Raw genomic sequence first — 18,352 nt, forward strand, 5'->3', positions numbered from 1 at the left:
TGACACACATGACACACAACAAACATGTGACTTTGGGTAAGTTTCTGTAGTATTCGGGGTCCTAGTTTTCCTCATCTATAAAATGAGGATATCGAGATAAAGTATTCCTATGTTCTCTTCCAGTTCATTACAATATGAATAATTGTATTCTTTACTTAAGCTCACAAATTCATTTCCATATATCTATTTATGGATATTACCTTCAAAATATATAGTATATTATAAGCAATATGCCCATTTAAAAACTATCACATCAGGACAGGGCGGTGGCTCACACTTGTAATTGCAGCATTTTGGGAGGCCGAGGCAGGTGGATTATCTGAAATAGGAGTTCAGAACCAGCCTGCCCAATATGGTGAAACCCCATCTCTACTAGAAAATGCAAAAATTAGCCAGGTGTGGTGGTGGGTACCTGTAATCCTAGCTACTAGGGAGGCTGAGACAGGAGAATTGCCTGAGCCCAGGAGGCAGAGGTTGCAGTGAGCCAAGATCATGCCACTGCACTCTGGCCTGGGGTACAAGAGCAAAAACTCTGTCTCAAGAAAAAAAAATTATCCTATCAGTACTTGGAAGGAGGAGACTATAATTCTACATTTATTTGTGCATATATTTGCTTATCATGTCTCCCACAATGGAATGGAAGTTACATGAAGTCAGGGACTGGATCTGCTTGCTCTAATTCACACTCTATGTAAGCACCTACCCAGTGTCTGGTACATAGTAAACGCTTAATAAATATAGACCATTTGAATAAAGAATAATTACTCAATCCACAAAATATGGGGTCATGTAGATCAGTAAGAATACTCTTACTATTAAAATTAACTACCATTTATATACTACTTCATTTTAAAAAATGCTTTTAAATATTAAGAAGCTTCACAACCATTTGGTCTAAGTACTTTAATTGTAGCTATTATATAGATGAAGAAACAGGTTCAGAGAGGTTAACAGATTTTCCCAGGTATCATGGTAAATACCTGGTAGAGCTAAGGCATTCACTCATGTTTGTCTGACTCCAGGCCCTCTGCTCTTCCTTTGAACCATAATACACTCTATACCCTTCAGTATCTATGCATTGGCCCAAAGGACTCACTCCTGTCCCCGTAGCTATGACACACCTATAGGATGGGTGGATTCTAAGATCTTCTAGGAGAAAGGCTAAGAAAGAGAGTTTAGCTGTTGAATTACTACCAGGCCCCCAATTTCTGCCTTTCCTGCCCCCTCAAAAATGAACCTCTTGACAACTCCTCTAGCTTGTGTGGTTTTTCAGAATCTGAAGCCAATGGCAGATACCTCCCAACTCTCCACAGGGAGTCAGCTTATCTGTTTGATTCCCTCCTCGTTCAAGCCTTTGGAAGAATGTAAGGCAGCTCAATGTAATGCTTGTGTGTGTTTAAGAAGAGTGAGCAGCAGAGGTCAGCGAGTAGTATCTACAGGCAAATAATTAGAAAATACTTGATTCATCTACAAGGCAGGTTTCCTTCCTAAGAGGCTTTCCAGAAACTTTAATAATATGTCTAATGAGACTCCAAGAAAGAAAAAGAGAACATTTCCTAGACATTATTTTAATAATGGCCCCTTCTCCTCTGTAGCACGTTGAGGCACTACTGATTCTTAGAACACATCTTGCTTTTAAGAAAATGGTACAAGTCAGTTTTCTTAAGAAATCTAACTTCTTTAACTCCTTTTTAGAGATTTTTTTATTTTTTCTTTTCCTCTTTTTTTTGTGCCTCAGGGACATGAGACTGGCAGCAACTGCATAATGCTCTGCAATCCATCACTTCCAAAATATATGACAAAAAGCACAATAATAACAAAAAGCAATTCTCCCACCTCTACCTCCCCAATAGCTGGGATTGTATAATTCCAGAAATGCTTGAGCCCAGGAGTTCAAGCCTAGCCTGGACAATATACAAGACCCTGTCTCTATTTGATTAAAATTTTAAAATATTTTTTAAAAGAAAGATAAAAAAGCCAATACTTATTGCATGCATACATACCCCAGGCACCAGGCAAAGCATGTTACATACTGCCAACAGTCATGTGGATTGGTTCTTTTTTTTTTTTTTTGAGACAGAATCTCACTCTGTTGCCCCCAGGCTAGAGCACAGTAGCATGATCATGGCTCACTGCTGCCTTGAACTCCTGGGCTCAAGTGATCCTCCCACCTCAGACTCCCGAGTAGCTTGGAGTTTGCTACCACCATGCGTGGCTAATTTTTGATTATTCGTAGAGATGAGGTCTCACTATGTTGCCCGGGCAGGTCTTGAACTCCTGGCCTCAAGCAATCCTCCTGCCTCTGCTTCCTAAAATTACCTATTTTTACATATAAGAGAATAAAAGATCAAGAAGCCAATGATTTGCTTCATACCATAATTGGCAAGCAGTATATCATAAGACCCACTGGCTATGCAAAAGATGATGCCAGAGGGAAGTTATCAGGCCAAAATTGTCAATTGCTGCTGGGTATGGCGGCTCACGCCTAGAATCCTAGCACTTTGGGATGTCAAGGAGGGTGGATGGCTTGAGTTCAGGAGTTGGAGACCAGCCTGTGCAACATGGCGAAACCCTGGCTCTACTTAAAATACAAAAAACTAGCTGGACCGTGGTGGTGTGCACCTGTAGTCCCAGCTACTCAAGAAGGCTGAGGTGGGAAAATCACCTGAGCCCCGGAGGTCGAGGCCGCACTGAGCCAAGATCGCATCACTGCACTCCAGCCTGGGTAACCGGAGTGAGACCCATCTCAAAAAAAAAAAAAAAAAAAGACATTAATTGCTGATAAAATCACTAGACAAACAGTTAGTGGGAAACAGGACATCAATATGGTGCCAAAGTCCCGCCATACAGGTGATTTACCACCTTCTTTCATTTCACAAGAGGAGCAATGTATACTGAAGGAATCAGAAGGTCACGATTTTAATCCAGTGCTCAATTTTACCATCACTAATGCCACGACAACATGGTCTTGTAATGTGAGGAAACATGAAGTATGTCATATCTCCCAGGATGTATTTTTTCCTTCTGGTCAAAAACATTTAACTTAAATCTGATCAAGGCTTTAGATCTAACTTACAGTCTACACAAAACACAGGGCATAGAGGGACAAGCTGGATAAGACCACAGGAAGGAAGCAGCTAAATACAGAAGGTGAGCTATTTTATGAGATAATCCTATTTTATGACTCAATCCTCTGAAAAAGGCAGTGTTATGAAAAAAGCAACTATTCTATATCCAAAGAGATTTAGGTGAAATAGCAACTTGATGTACTGTGACATTCTAGATTGGATCCTGGCCTGGATAAACACATGCAAAGGACATTCTTGGAATAATTGGGAAAATTTGACTATGAATTGGTATCAGATGATACTACGGAATTAATTCATTTTTGAAGTGTGATGTTGTTTATTGAATCTGTAGGAAAATTTTTAACAAATAATACGGTCCTTAGCCTCTGTTAGAAATCATAAGCTAAACAGGCAGAATCGGTGCATATGGCTATCAAAGTGTGGTGAATAGAAAGTAGTTGTCTCTCTTTGTATAATTCATCACGTATTTCTAGGGCTCCATTGGCCTCTTGGAAGCATAACTGAAGTCTCAAACAGATTGCCTCCAGGGCTCAACTGCTTTGCTGAAGTCAGTTCATTGAACTGTGGGTTCTAGGGGAGACGGAAACTCTCAGTCACCGTTGAGAACCCTTCTGCTGGGCATCTGTCCTGAAAAAGCCCCCAGACGAAACTCACATCTAATTCCCTCTTCTTAAACTGGGATCCCAGTGTGAGCGGATGAGGGGCAAGGTGAAGGCTGGCTCCTGAGTAGCTGGCTGCTGAGAATACCCAGCATCTTTCTTCTTTAGCAGCAAAGATCCATGAGGCCAGCTGGCTCCGTCACGCTGCGCTGGTGGCACTAGGTGAAGTCACCGTGGTCCAGGGACTGGGCCTCAGCTTCACAGGCTCCAAAATTCAATTTGTCAGTTCATTGAGGGATGATGATTTTTGGGAGCGCCGAGTTGCAATAACCAAACTCAAAAGAGTCATATTTGAAACACAGAATGCCGGCGTGGTTTTATGAGGAATGGTATGATCCGGACTATACTTTTCCCCTCACTAGTTGGTGGATACACTCTGGAGGCTAAATTCCACATTAGAATTAAAGCAAAAGAAGCAGGGTGCTCTTTGACGATATATCTGATCAGTCAAGCTTGTCTAGTAACTGGGCTTTTTCTATTTTAGGGTTAGAATCAGTAACTTTTTGCTTGGATAGGAGTTGAGACACACTGGCTCCCCTCAGATTCTCCATTTTCTAAACTTCACTTAGTTTTCTTGTGTACTTTTTATTAATGTTGATAAAGTTTTCAAGATTATCTTTTATCAATTACTGTATAAGTTAGAATGGCTTGGAGACAAGCTGAGAAATACATTCATTTGTTCACACTTGAAAGCACACTCTAATTTCAAAACAGCTAATTCAACATTGGTTGATTTTTCTTAGCTTCCTATTGTCTCTAAATGTGGGAGTATTTCTCCTGGTAAATTTGTGCCTCACTTGGTAGCCCCAAAAGAAAGGCTAATCAGCAACAACCAAGTAATTTGTTTCTACTTCTTTGATAGCTTTGAACAAAAACCAAAGAGCTGTTGGCTGGGTGTGGTGGCGTAAGCCTATAATCCCAACACTTTGGGAGGCTGAGTTAGGAAGAGTCCTTGAATCCAGGAGTTAGAGATTAGCCTGGGGAATATGGTGAAACCCTGTCTCTACAAAAAATACAAAAACTAGCCAGACAGGGTGGCATGCCCTTGTAGTCCCAGCTACTCAGGAAGCTGGGGTGGGAGGATCATCTGAGCCTGGGAGGTCGAGGCTGCAGTGAGCTATGATTGCGCCACTGCACTCCAGCTTCCCCACCAAAAAAAAAAGAACACAAACTATCTCTTGTGTTATTGTGTGTCATTGTGGGTTAAGTTAAAAGGCACCCAAAATGTGTAAACTATTGCACCTTTCATTACAAAAACCGGGAAGCAAGGGTTTATAGTACACTTTTGTTTCCTATTTACTGCCAGCACCACCGCCACGAATATTTTGTCAAGTACCCACAAAATCTCCACGGGTTGTGTTCTGATTTCTATGCTTTTGAATGCTCCCTTCTTTCTTGCTCACCTGGTTACTGCATTCTTAGCCTTTAGCTCAGGTGTCGGCTCCTCTGAAAAGCCTTTCCTGCCTCACTTCTCCCATCTGCTTCCACTCTAGGAAGAACCGGAGGCTCCCTGATGTATTTAAATAATATATTGAGCATAACCACACTGAAAATTCATTTGTAACTGATTTGTCTGGTACTACTTTCTGACCAACTAAAAGTGTCTGCAAATCAACCACTGGCGGTGTGCTTTATAAAATTTTGCAAGGGAGGACAGCAAAGCAGAGCAAGTACCATCCACTTGGCTTTTAAGCTATCAGAGCCGTAGGTATTGCTGTGCTCATTAACTTTGTCTTTTATTTTTCAGCTGATGAAAATGCTCCAAATTCCCAAGGTGTCTGAATATTCACCAGATACAAATCAATGAAAATGTAGTAATATCTGCCTGTCTCCCAAAGTAAATGACTGAAAGAACTGATGGCAAAATGTTGCTCTTTTTCCCCTTTTTCTGATTAAAAATTATTTTGTATGATTAAAAAATAATATACATTTATTGTTGTACTGTATAACATACAGTTATTCAAGGAGAAGAAAATAGAGATTAGGGAAAATACCCATATCTAGATATAATTAATTAGCTTCTTGCATGCATCTTTTCAGATACTTTTCCATGCATATAAAAAAATATTTTTAAACATAATGGCTCAAGTCATATTTATCACTTTAACCTACCCTGTATAATTATAAGCCTCTTTCCACATGTTTGTATGTAATACACATATATGCACATGTACACATATATCATCATACTACAGCTATATAGTATTCTAGCTAAAGTCTCAGACAGTGATTATCATGATTTAACTAATCTCTTTGTTTAGATACGTAACTTGTTTATACATTTTTCATATTATAAACAATGGATCATTAAATATTTGGTGCCACAGGTATGACTACTCATCTAGTTATCTCCCTAGGATAAATCTTACACATAAAGCTGTCAGGTCAAAGGGTAAGAATTTTTTTCTATTTTAAAGCTTTTAAATTATGTCATCAAATTCTCTAAAAAGCAACAAAAATTAACACTCACATTCACAAAAAGTATGAAAGGGCCCATTTCCAATCATATTGCCAGCACGGGAAATAGTCTTAGTCTTTTAAATCTTTGTGTATCTCTTTCCAAAGTAGTGCATCATTATTATTTTAATTGGTACTCCTCGATTTCTAAAGAGGGAAAACCGTATTCCTGGGCTTTAATGTGTGATATGAAGGAAATACAAACAGCACAGGAGAGGAGAAACAATAACAGTGCAAAAAATAAAATCATCATTATTGCAGGAAAATAAGGGAAACAAGAAGGAATAAACTTCAGAGCTTTCGTATTACTTTTTCTCATTAGGTTTGGATATCAGGTAACTTTTAGAACAATTCTGAATGCGTATATACGTTCCACCCCAACCATTACTGAATGAGTTGAATATGCAAATTACATCTAAATATATGGATATTTGTTCGCTCTAAAACACACAATTATTTTAAGTTTTAGAACATGGCTCAAGGATAAATTCATCAGAAGGGCTCAGAAAGGCTGATGACTGTCTCATAATGCCATTGCTCTAAGTTAGCAGTAGTTAGATTTATGTACTTATGCTAATTCCCCAAATCCCACTGAGCCCTTAAATGTGATCATATTTGTTTGCCTCATTGCTTTTCCCCAACCGTGAGCCCGTACAGTCTTAATTTGCCAGTCCTTGTATTATCATTTATTTTCTTTTCCCTCCTTCACTACTTTACTGCAGGCAGCTGTCACTGTGTAAAAGTCTAAGGTAGGAGCAGAAGGCTTTTCTTCATTCTGCTGAGAATGCCTCCTTTATTGGAAAAAAGGACACTCAACTGAGAGCTGCCCATAAAGCTTATTTCAGTTCTTTGTCAGCAACCAAGGCATCTGAGAGAAAGTTCAGGGATAAAACAAAAGATGCAGTAGTGGTGAAGGGCACTGTGATCCGGGGGGATGCACAGCCATGGGCCGAGGGCCGCAGCATGGATAGAGCAGCTGAGCTTCATGGGATCAGGTGGAGTTTGTGGTGTGGCCTGGGTGATGGTGATGGAAGCAGCTTCATTTCTGTCAGGCATTGTGCTGAGGACTTGGCTGGACTATCCATTTCATCCCATGCCAGTGCTAGCAGCATAGGTCCCCCAGTGTTCCCAATTCACAAACCAGGAAACCCAAGCCTGGGTTGTTTGAGTAACGTAGGTCATCACCAGATACAAATCCTGATCTAGTTGACCCAGAGCCCATGCTCTCAGCCTCAGTATCATTTTGTTACTGGACTCTTCCAGATAGTCACACAATTGTATTAAGGATTTTTTTTTTTTTTTTCTGGAGACGGAGCCTTACTCTGCAGCCAGGCTGAAGTGCATTGGTGTGACCTTGGCTCACTGCAACCTTCGACTCCCTGGTTCAAGGGATCCTCCTGCCTCAGTCTTCCGAGCAGCTGGGATTACAAGCATGCACCACCAGCCCAGCTAATTTTTGTATTTTTAGTAGAGACGGGGTTTCACCATGTTGGCTAGGATGGTGTTGATCTCCTGACCTTGTGATCTACCCACCTTGGCCTCCCAAAGTGCTGTATTAAGAATCTTAATGAATGATACCTGGGGCTACTAACATTTAGTTCTAGAAAATTTGCTAGGAGGCAGATTAAATGAAGCTCAGTGATATCTGGAGGTATAACCCCTGGCCTGAACTTCTATTTATCTTTTGTCTGTGAACTATTACTAAGATTACACACACTTGTACCACACTGAAGGCTCTAATCTGGTGGCAAATCTCCTTGAGATTCTGTGTAAGCACAACGTGTATGATATGTGCAATATAAGGTCCCATTATATATTATATATTATATTATACATGTGCAATATATAGCCCCCCAGACATCATTCAGCTCCCAAGTCTTTACTGAGCACCTTTAAATTTGTCTCTTATTATTATAAGTATTGGGGATACAGCAGAGGAGACCCAAGAGGCCTCTGCTCATGAACCTACATTCAAGTGGCAGTCACAAATTGAAACAAAAAAGTAACTATGTAGCATATTAAATATAAGTGCCAAAGAGGAAAATTAAAGCAGGGAAGGGGGATAGAAAGTATTGGAGGCAGGGTCTGCAATTTTAAATTGAGTGGCTACAGAAAGTGACATTGAATAAAGACCTTAATAAATAAGTAGGAATTGATGTCCCTGAATACGGTTTCAAAAGCCCTTAAAGGGAAAAAAACACTATGTGTTATGACATGTAGAGGTCAGCGGAATGTTATAAACACCTGGTAGATTTAGCAATATATATCATCATATACAGTCAGGCTATATGCATACGTATTCATGATACATTAGTTCTAGCCAGATAAAATATGGGACACCTAGGCTGCGTGTGGTGGCTCATGCCTGTGATTCTAGCAATTTGGGAGGCCAAGATGAGAGGACTGCTTGAGCTCAAAAGTTCAAGACCAGCCTGGGCAACATAGTGAGACCTTGTATCTACAAAAAAATTTAGCCAGGTGTGGTGGTGCGCATCTGTAGTCCCAGCTAGTCAGGTGGCTGAAATAGGGGATTACTTAAGCCCAGAAGGTTGAGGTTACAGTAAGCCAAGATCATGCCACTGTACTCCAACCTGGGTAACAAAGTGAGGCCCTGTCTCACAGACAAAAAACAGGACACCCAGTTGAATTTGAATTCCAGACTAATAACAAACATATCTCAGAGACATGACGGGTTTTGTTCTAGATTACCTCAATAAAGCAAATGTTGCAATGAAGTGAGTCACACACATTTTTTGGTTTCCCAGTTCATATAGTTATTTTTACATTATCTATTAAGTGTGCAATAGCCTTATGTCTAAAAAATGTACATAACTCAATTTCAAATATTGCTAAAACATTCTGACACAGAGACATGAAGTAAACACATGCTGCAGAAAAACGGCACCAATAGACTTGCTCAACACGGTTGCCGCAGACTTTCAGTTCGTAAAAAACACAGTATCTGTGAAGTGTAATGAAGCAAAATGGAATAAAACAAGGTATGTTTGTAATTATTTAGTATAAGTATTTTCAAATACTTCATGGGACATACTTATACAAAAAAGATTATTTGTTGTTTACAGAAAATTCAAATCTACGTGAGTATCTTGCATTTTTATTTGCTAAATATGGCAACTCTAACGGGCAAATCACCTCTCCACTTCTTCATTAGCAACATATAAATAAAAAGTCTTGCCTGAGCTAAGGAAAAGATGAGTACATTTGTTCTCCTGGGCAGAACAAAATAAAAACACAAGATTTTAAAATAATTAAAGATGCATATGTAGTTAGAAGTTAGAAATAAAACGCACACTTAATCATGTGGTTACTTATTATTTATGATTTTGCATGTCTGAAAGACAAACCCATAAACATGGAAACTTCAAGGGAGAATAATAATGATGAGGTATCTGTGTGGCTGCCTGTCTGGATGGAATCTGTGCTTTTCCTTTGGGTGGGTCTTAAGGTAACTTGCAGGTTGAGCTACAGTTCTAACTTTTTGAGTTACAGTTCTAACACTTTAAGACTGCATTAGGCCAAGGCATAGACTTGTGGAGAAAAAGGAAACGTCAGAGACCATTTATTACATCCTTTTCACGCCGTAACTAGGGGGGTGTTCTTTTTACCACTGCACCCCCAAAAGATATTATTTAACCCAGTTTTCCTCTTTTAATTCTGAAAGCAGTCCTTAGTTCAGGGAAGGAGAAGAAGTGCTGAAATGAAGTGCATGATGCACATGGCACTAAATGATGAGGCCCAAGGACAAGTGAGGGAGGGGATGTGAGAGGAGGGAGGGACATTTTCCGAAACTTTTAAAAATGAAAAGCCTAAATAAAATTGTGTGCAGGGGGTGGTGACTAGTCAGCAATGTCACAGCAGAGAAGCTTGAGGACCATCACTGAGCAGGGCAAGGATGACATGGAATAGACTTTTAGGTGTGGATGGAGAGGGATCAAGAGTCTAAAGAGAGGCCGGGCATGGTGGCTCACGACCTATAATCCCTTAGGAGGCCGAGGCGGGTGGATCACGAGGTCAAGAGATCGAGACCATCTTGGTCAACATGGTGAAACCCCGTCTCTACTAAAAATACAAAAATTAGCTGGGCATGGTGGCGCAGCCTGTAGTCCCAGCTACTAGGGAGGCTGAGGCAGGAGAATTGCTTGAACCCAGGAGGCGGAGGTTGCGGTGAGCCGAGATCGCGCCATTGCACTCCAGCCTGGGTAACAAGAGCGAAACTCTGTCTAAAAAAAAAAAAAAAAAGTCTAAAGAAAAAGTGGCTGATGAACTGCCCTGTTTAAAGGGCAAGAAGTGGCATTGATTTGATTTTTTTAATTGTAACTTTTTATTCTGATTTAATCATATTAATAGAAAAGTTGCAATAGTATAAGAAATCCTATATATTCCTCAGCAGATTGACATATTAGCTTTGTCTTCTCTCTATATATACTGATATATACACACACAAACATGCATAATTTCTTTCTGAGCCATTTGAGAGTCAGTTACAAACCTGATACTCTTTTTATCCCTAAATACTTCGGTGTGTGTGTTTAAAAGGAAGGGCATTTTCTTATATGACCAGAATACAACGATCAAAATCAGGAATTTAATATTAATATGACACTATTTTCCAATCTATAGATTGTATTTAGATTTTTCCAAATGTCTCAATGGTGTCTTCTATAGCAAAAGAAATTCCTAGGTCATCTATTGAACTCCGTGGTTCAATGATCTTTTAGTCCCCTTTCATCTGGAATAGTTCCTCAGTCTTCTGCCATGTTTCATTTTGGAGCCTACAGGCCGGTCATTTTGTAAAGGCTCCCTTTGTTTGGACTTGTCTGCTGTTTCCTCATGATTAAATTCAGGTTATGCACATTTGGCAAGAAATCCGCAAAAGTGATGGTGTCTTCTTCTCAACGCATCGTATCAGGAGGCATATGCTGTTAGTTTGTTCAATTACTAGTTAATGCTAACTTTCATCACTTGGTTAAGATGGTTTCTGCCAGGTTTCTCCACTGTTCTTTTGTAATTAATAAGTTTCTTATGGGGATTTACTCTGAGACTATGCAAATAGCTCAAGGCTGGAGTACAGTGGCGCGATCTCCGCTCGCTGCAGCCTCCACCACCGAGGTTCAAGCGATTTTCCTGCCTCAGCCCCGAGTAGCTGGGATTACAGGCACGTGCCACCACACCTGGCTGATTTTTGTATTTTTAGTAGAGACAGGGTTTCACCATATTGGCCAGGCTGGTCTCAAACTCCTGAGCTCATGATCTACCAACCTTGGCTTCCCAAAGTGCTAGGATTATAGGCATGAGCCACCGTGCCTAGCCCAAACTTTTACATGGTAGTGTTAGCATCCATTTGTAATTATTGCCTGAAACAATTATTATTAATGTAGTTGTCAAATGGTGTTTTTCTTTTTCCTTAATTTCATCTACCTTTATCATTTTATTTTATTGTAAGGAAGAGCTCAGTCCCTCCCTCCTTCCCTCCTTCCCTCCTTCCTTCCTCCCTTCCTTCCATCTGTTCCATCCATCCATTGATGTGGACTACTCATGAATTTTTATTTCATTCAATGGATCATACTCTTTTGTCATCATTTACGTCGATACTCATATAGTCCTCAATTTTGCACTGGCTTGATTTTAAAGGGATGAAAGTAACAGACTTCAAAATGAGTACTTTAGAAAAAATGCATGATATTAAAGATTAAACAATGTGAATGCCTTAGAGATAACAACACCTCTAATCACTACAATGATTTGTGAGTGCTTTTTATGCATCGAATGAGATGCTATATACTTTGTGTATGTTACGTCATTCAACTTTCATGTCTTGGTGAGGTAGATATTGTGCTATTTGATCTTCCATTTAAAGAAGAGGAAACTGAAGCCCTGAGAAAATAAGTGGGTTTATGAAGTTCTTGCCCTGTAGAAGCAGGTCTAGTGAACTTAAGGACCCTTGTTGTCAATCCCCACACAATCCCACAGATAGGTGTGGGAAACCCCCAGGAAAGAATAAGGCAAAGAATAAGCCTGCTTTATTAAAGAATAACCGTGCTTTATTAAAAGCAGGGTTACATTATTCCTGAGGGTAGCTAGACACGTTTTCTAGAATCTATAGAGAAATCTGAACTTTTTGCACATTTACAAATGGAGCATTTAGAAACTGTCTACATGTCTGTCATCACTCCAGGTACTTCCCTAACCTACTTTGTGGAAACCATCCAACCCTGCCTGAAATCCAGTGAGGAAAGCATAAAGAAAGAGATCATCTGTATCAATGTCAGCAGACACAGATTCAGAAAGGCATGACTTGGTTGTGTCACCCTGGGAAACACTCCTATGGGTCAAGATAGGACAAGTGAAAGCCATGTTGGTGTGGAGGAGAGGGAGGAGGAGAGGACTAAGGAGCAGGCAAATTCACCATCTATCCAATTCTTTAGATCCCAGGCGAAGACAGGGCTGTGGCTTCTGCTGTTTGCCCTCCCTGCAGGCCAATATACTAAATCTTTCTTCTGGCAACAATACCCCTTCCACCTTCACCACACTACCAATTTTAATACAAAGTTTCAGATTCTGAGAATGAGCTTAGGTGAAAGGATGCTTCATGCTAGTAAAAATAATTTAAACTGCCCTCCCTTAGAGAGAAAAGCACAGTTGGATCTGAGAATAACATCCTTGCTCTCCCAAGAGGAACAAACTAAAAATAAAAGTCAACAAGGCACTTCCTGCCAGTCAGTAAATCCAATAAGCAAAGAGGATGCCTCAACCTGGCGCTGGGTAGTTAACAGCTAGCCTGACTCCCTGCCCCTGAGAGTGGCCATGTGGTTCTCAGAGCTAACAGCTGCCAAGCAGAACCCCTCAGATTAACCCATAGGTGGTGTTGAACCACTTCCCATTAAGATATTTGCAAAGCAAACAAAAATGATAGCCCCACTCTGAGTCCTGGGAGCTGGCCAGGAGCGCTGGCTGTTCTTGTTGACACAAAGAGCTCTCTGGGGAGGGTCTGGATCAGAGCGAGGAAGGCCACTCCCACCTGTGTCTCCAGACTGTGTTGATCTTAAGTCATTAGAATTTTGGTATCAGGGACTGTTTATTATCGAATTTCCCAAGCACAGCAGTCGCTAGAGCTTTGTTTCAGGAGAGCTCTTTATTGCTCTGTATCTTCCTGATCTACACCATTCAGATAAAAAGAACAAATTCACCCCTCCCCCTGTTTTGTCTACTCATCAAGGAAACAAGTCAGAGAAGTTACTAAGATGCATACAGAGATGTTGTGGCATTACTACTGTTAACTGCTTTTAATAGCAAATATACTCCAGGTGCTTCTTAATTTAAGGTGACCAGGGTGATGCTAGCAGAAAATACATTGGCATATTTGTGTTTTATAGTGAGGAACAAGCTGCTATGTAATTCACAAAATACACTTGGAACGGAAACACTAATATGTTTTCCTTAAAATCCAGTGAAGAAAGTGAAGGTAATAAAATTGTGAAAATGTATAAAGTTAATTTTTCAACCTGTAGGATTATAATCTAGGTTTCTTTATGTGTTGATAATAAAGCAAGTTCATTTTTACAAAATTTTGTTTCCTGTAATATTTTCCACTTGAGTCCATTTTCTTTTCTCAAACTTTTCAAAACAGGCTCAATATGTAAAGGTATAAACAAATTCTGAGCCTGAATATATAAAGGTCTTGATGAGGCTACAGTGTAGGTAACAGCAATGTGAAGATAATTCTGTGGGTAATGCAGGAAGGGGACGAGGGATGGAGAAATGGTTAGGGATCTTACCAGATTTTTGCATTATTTGAAATTGTCTTTGGATTAGAAACCAGAACTTTAGAGATGTTGATATAAATAGTATAAGGAGAGAGACAAAGAAGAAAGAAAGGAAAAAAGGAAGAAGGGGAGGGAGGGAGGGAGGGAGAGAAGAGGGACAGAAGGGAAGGAAGGAAAGGAGAGATCTAAGGGAGACTGAAATTTCTTTCTCCCCTCCACCCCGCCTGCCCCTAGACAGTTTCATTCTTGTTGCCCAGGCTGAAGTGCAAATGGCGTGATCTCGGCTCACCGCAATCTCCGCCTGCCAGGTTTGAGTGATTCTCCTGCCTCAGCCTCCCAAGTAGCTGGGATTACAGGCATGTGCCACCACACTTGGCTAATTTTTTGTATTTTTAGTAGAGACGGGGTTTCTCCATGTTGGTCAGGCTGGTCTCAAACTCCCGACCTCAGGCGATCTGCTCACCTCGACTTCCCAAAGTGCTGGGATTACGGGTGTGACCCACCGCACCTGGCAGAAATTTCTTTCTTTCTTTTTTTTTTTTAACTTTTATTTTAGCTCCAGGCGTACATGTACAGGTTTGTTACATAGGTAAACTCATATCGCAGGGATTTGTTGTACAGATTATTCCATCGCCCAGGTACTCAGCCTAATACCCAACAGTCATTTTCTCTGCTCCTCCCTCTCCCTTCTGGTCTCTACCCTCAAGTAGGTTCCAGTGTCTGTTCTTCCCCTCTTTGTGTCCATGTGTGAGAGACTCAAACTTCTTTAGAAAAAATAGAGGTGCTATCATACTAAAAAATTAGAGGTATTATCATACTAAAAAATTGACTTTTTGTAAGAAAGAAGAGAGCTATCAGACAAAATTAGACAGCAAATTTTTGGAATCCTGAGTACATGATACAGTTTTAGATGATGTTTATTCAAATAAAATTAAAGTGGGTTTGCAAATGTGCAAGTTTTCCAGAGAGCAAGTGAGTCCAACCTTGCCGGTCAACTCTGTAGAGCAACGCTGTTCACAGCAAGCATGTTTAGGGATAGATTAACGTACATACAAAAGTTGATGTCCACAGGTGATCACACTGAAGACCTTGGTGAGGATGATGATGTGACTTCAGCTATATATAAGAAATGCTGAAAAACCAAAAATAGGTTCCTATGTCAAACTGTCCATTGTCGTCTGATGCATCAGGCACAAAAATATTTGCCTTGAGGCCAGGCACAGTAGCCATCCATATAATCACAGCACGCTGGGAGGCTGAGGCGGGTGGATCACTTAAGGTCAGGAGATCGAGACCATTCTAGGCAATACCGTGAAACCCCGTCTCTACTAAAAATACAAAAACGAGCTGGGCATGGTGGCGTGCACCTGTAGTCCCAGCTACTCGGGAGGCTGAGGCAGGAGAATCGCATGAACTCAGGAGGGGGGTGCTGCAGTGAGCCAAGATCACACCAATGCACTTTAGTCTAGCTACAGAGTAAGACTATGTCCCAAAAACAAAAAAAGAAAGAAAGAAAAAGAAAAACATTGCTTTGAAGTGTGGATTGCATGCAAGACATGGGATATAAGAAAAGCCAAGTCAAATATGCATTCTAACATCTGCTGAAGTTCACCATGTCCTAGTTTCTAGCAAATGAGCCTCAATTTGAGATATTAACCATAGACAGCTACTAGCCAAGAAATGAGCTTTCTAAAGAAAACATATAAGCATCTTCCCAAACTTGAAGTTTATTTTTGAGCTAGGAAGGTAGATGTATCACAGAATAATGACATAATGTTAACAGAATCTCCCTTCACTTGTTTAATTAGCATTTTTGACTTTTTGAGAAAGCTAGCTCCTTACTAACTCTTAACTAGTTTGCTCAAATCAAACTCAAGTAGGAAGCATTTCTAGAGAACAAAGTAATTAAATTTAGTTTTGGACCACACAGAAATAAAAGGGAGCACATATTCATTTATCCATTCATCAATTATTTTATTTTATGCCAGCTATGGCCAAAGATTCTAAATTCTAGATTCTGTGAGTGATACAGAAATGGGGGACAGCTTCTGCCCTACAGTGTATTATCTCGTGGAATACAGCAAAAAAAGCTAACATTTTTGTCCACTTAACTACATGCTAGGTAGTCATCTAAATGTTTCCTATGGTTTATTCTCACCATGCCCACATGAGGTAAGTACCATTATTAGAAAAACACTTGCCCAAAGTCATTGAGGTAGCTGGACACAAACCTGGGCCAGAACAGAGGCAGTCTGCCTCCAGGATCTGTAGCTAAATCGTTTCTTCTACCTAGATGGTGCCCTGCACACAGTGGGCAGGAACCAAACTCAGATGCTGGCAGGCCGTCATTATGCAGGCAGGCGAACGGGGATCTGTAAAAGACAGCTCTGCTTACTTCCAGCAGATTGCTGCCAGATACCCAGGTTTTTTAAGAGATATCAGAAATCTGAATTCCATGAAATCTTTCTATTTTTATATGTTGGAAACTAATTTTTTTCCCAAATAAAAACATGTATTCTTATAATTTTGAATACAATCTCAGTAAGCCCTTGAAGTTCACTGGTGCCTCCCACCGCACTTAAAAATCCTTTCTTAAAAGAGGAAATAGGAGGCGTGTTTTATTTGTCCCTATCTCTCATAGTCTAAATCATCTAAAAGTGGAGAAAGGAAAACATTCCCACCGGTCTGAAAGAAAGAGATACTCTGACCCAGGGCCTTTTCTTTCCAAGAGTATTTTTCTCTGCTTTCTTAGAACCAAAAACAGGAGATGAGTTAAAAACTATCTAATTGATAGGTTTGCGTAAAGGTTCATCAAGTTACTAAGCCAAATTACCAAGTTACCAAACAATTCCATGGGAATTTTTCTATCCCCCCGGAAAAAAGCAATGAAAAAAGTAAATAAGTAAAACAATATGCTAGCATGGATGGTTCTATGGTGCCACCTAAAAGCATTTTCTTTCTTTTTTTTTTTAATTTTGCTTTAAGTTCTGGGGTACATGTGCAGGTCTAGCAGGATTGTTACATAGGTACACACATGCCATGGTGGTTCATCCCCCCGTCACCTATATTAGGTATTTCTCCTGTTATCCCTCCCCAATCCTCCACCCCCTGCTATCCCTCCCCCCGCCCCCCACCCCCCAAGAGACCCCAGTATGTGATGTTCCTTCCCTGTGTCCGTGCATTCTCATTGTTCAACACCCACTTATGAGTGAGAACATGCGGTGCTTGGTTTTCTGTTCTTGTGTCAGTTTGCCGAGAATGATGGTTTCCAGATCCAACCATGTCCCTGCAAAGGACATGAACTCATCCTTTTTTATGGCTGCATAGTATTCCATGGTGTATATGTGCCACATTTTCTTTATCCAGTTGATCATTGATGGGCATTTGTGTTAGTTCAAGTCTTTGCTATTGTGAACAGTGCCACAGTGAACATATGTATGCATGTGTCTTTATAATACAATGATTTATAATCCTTTGGGTATATAACTAGTAATGGGATTGCTGGGTCAAAGGGTATCCTTGAGGAATCGCCACACTGTCTTTCACAATGGTTGAACTAATTTACATTCCCACCAACAATGTAAAAGCATTCCTATTTCTCCACATCCTCTCCAGCATCTGTTGTCTCCTGATTTCTTAATGATCACCATTCTAACTGGCGTGGGATGGTATCTCAATGTGGTTTTGATTTGCATTTCTCTAATGACCAGTGATGATGAGCATTTTTTCATATGTTTGTTGGCCACATAAATGTGTTCTTTTGAAAAGTGTCTGTTCATATCCTTTGCCCACTTTTTGAAGGGGTTGTTTGTTTTTTGTGTGTGTAAATTTGTTTTAGTTCTTTGCAGATTCTGGATATTAGCCCTTTGTCAGATGGGTAGGTTGCAAAACTTTTTTCCTACTCTGTTCATTGCCGGGTCACTCTAATGACTGTCCCTTTTGGTGTGCAAAAGCTCTTAAGTTTAATTAGATCCAATTTGTCTATTTTGGCTTTTGTTGCCGTTGCTTTTGGTGTTTTAATCATGAAGTCCTTGCCTATGCCTATGTTCTGAATGATATTACCTAGGTTGTCTTCTAGGGTTTTTATGGTGTTTGGTCTTATGTTTAACTCTTTAATCCATCTGGAGTTAATTTTTGTATAAGGTGTAAGGAAGGGATCTAGTTTCAGCTTTATGCACATGGCTAGCCAGTTTCCCTAACACCATTTATTAAACAGGGAATCCTTTCCCCATTGTTTGTTTTTGTGAGGTTTGTCAAAGATCAGATGGTTGTAGATGTGTGGCACTGCCTCTGAGGCCTCTGTTTTGGAACCAGTATCATACTGTTTTGATTACTGTAGACTTACAGTATACTTTCGTGATGC

The 18,352-nt window shown here is 40.2% G+C and overlaps 1 protein-coding gene across 2 annotated transcripts in view; it reads right to left on the reverse strand.

Annotated features, from left to right (window-relative positions):
* MYO3B (myosin IIIB) overlaps positions 1 to 18,352 on the reverse strand; it is a 499,023-nt gene that overhangs the window by 98,909 nt on the left and 381,762 nt on the right. The gene's annotated exons all lie outside the window — the stretch shown is intronic.

Source organism: Sapajus apella, unplaced genomic scaffold (genome assembly GCF_009761245.1).
Source record: "Sapajus apella isolate SASKATOON/1434 unplaced genomic scaffold, GSC_monkey_1.0 scaffold28, whole genome shotgun sequence".
Taxonomy (NCBI): domain Eukaryota; kingdom Metazoa; phylum Chordata; class Mammalia; order Primates; family Cebidae; genus Sapajus; species Sapajus apella.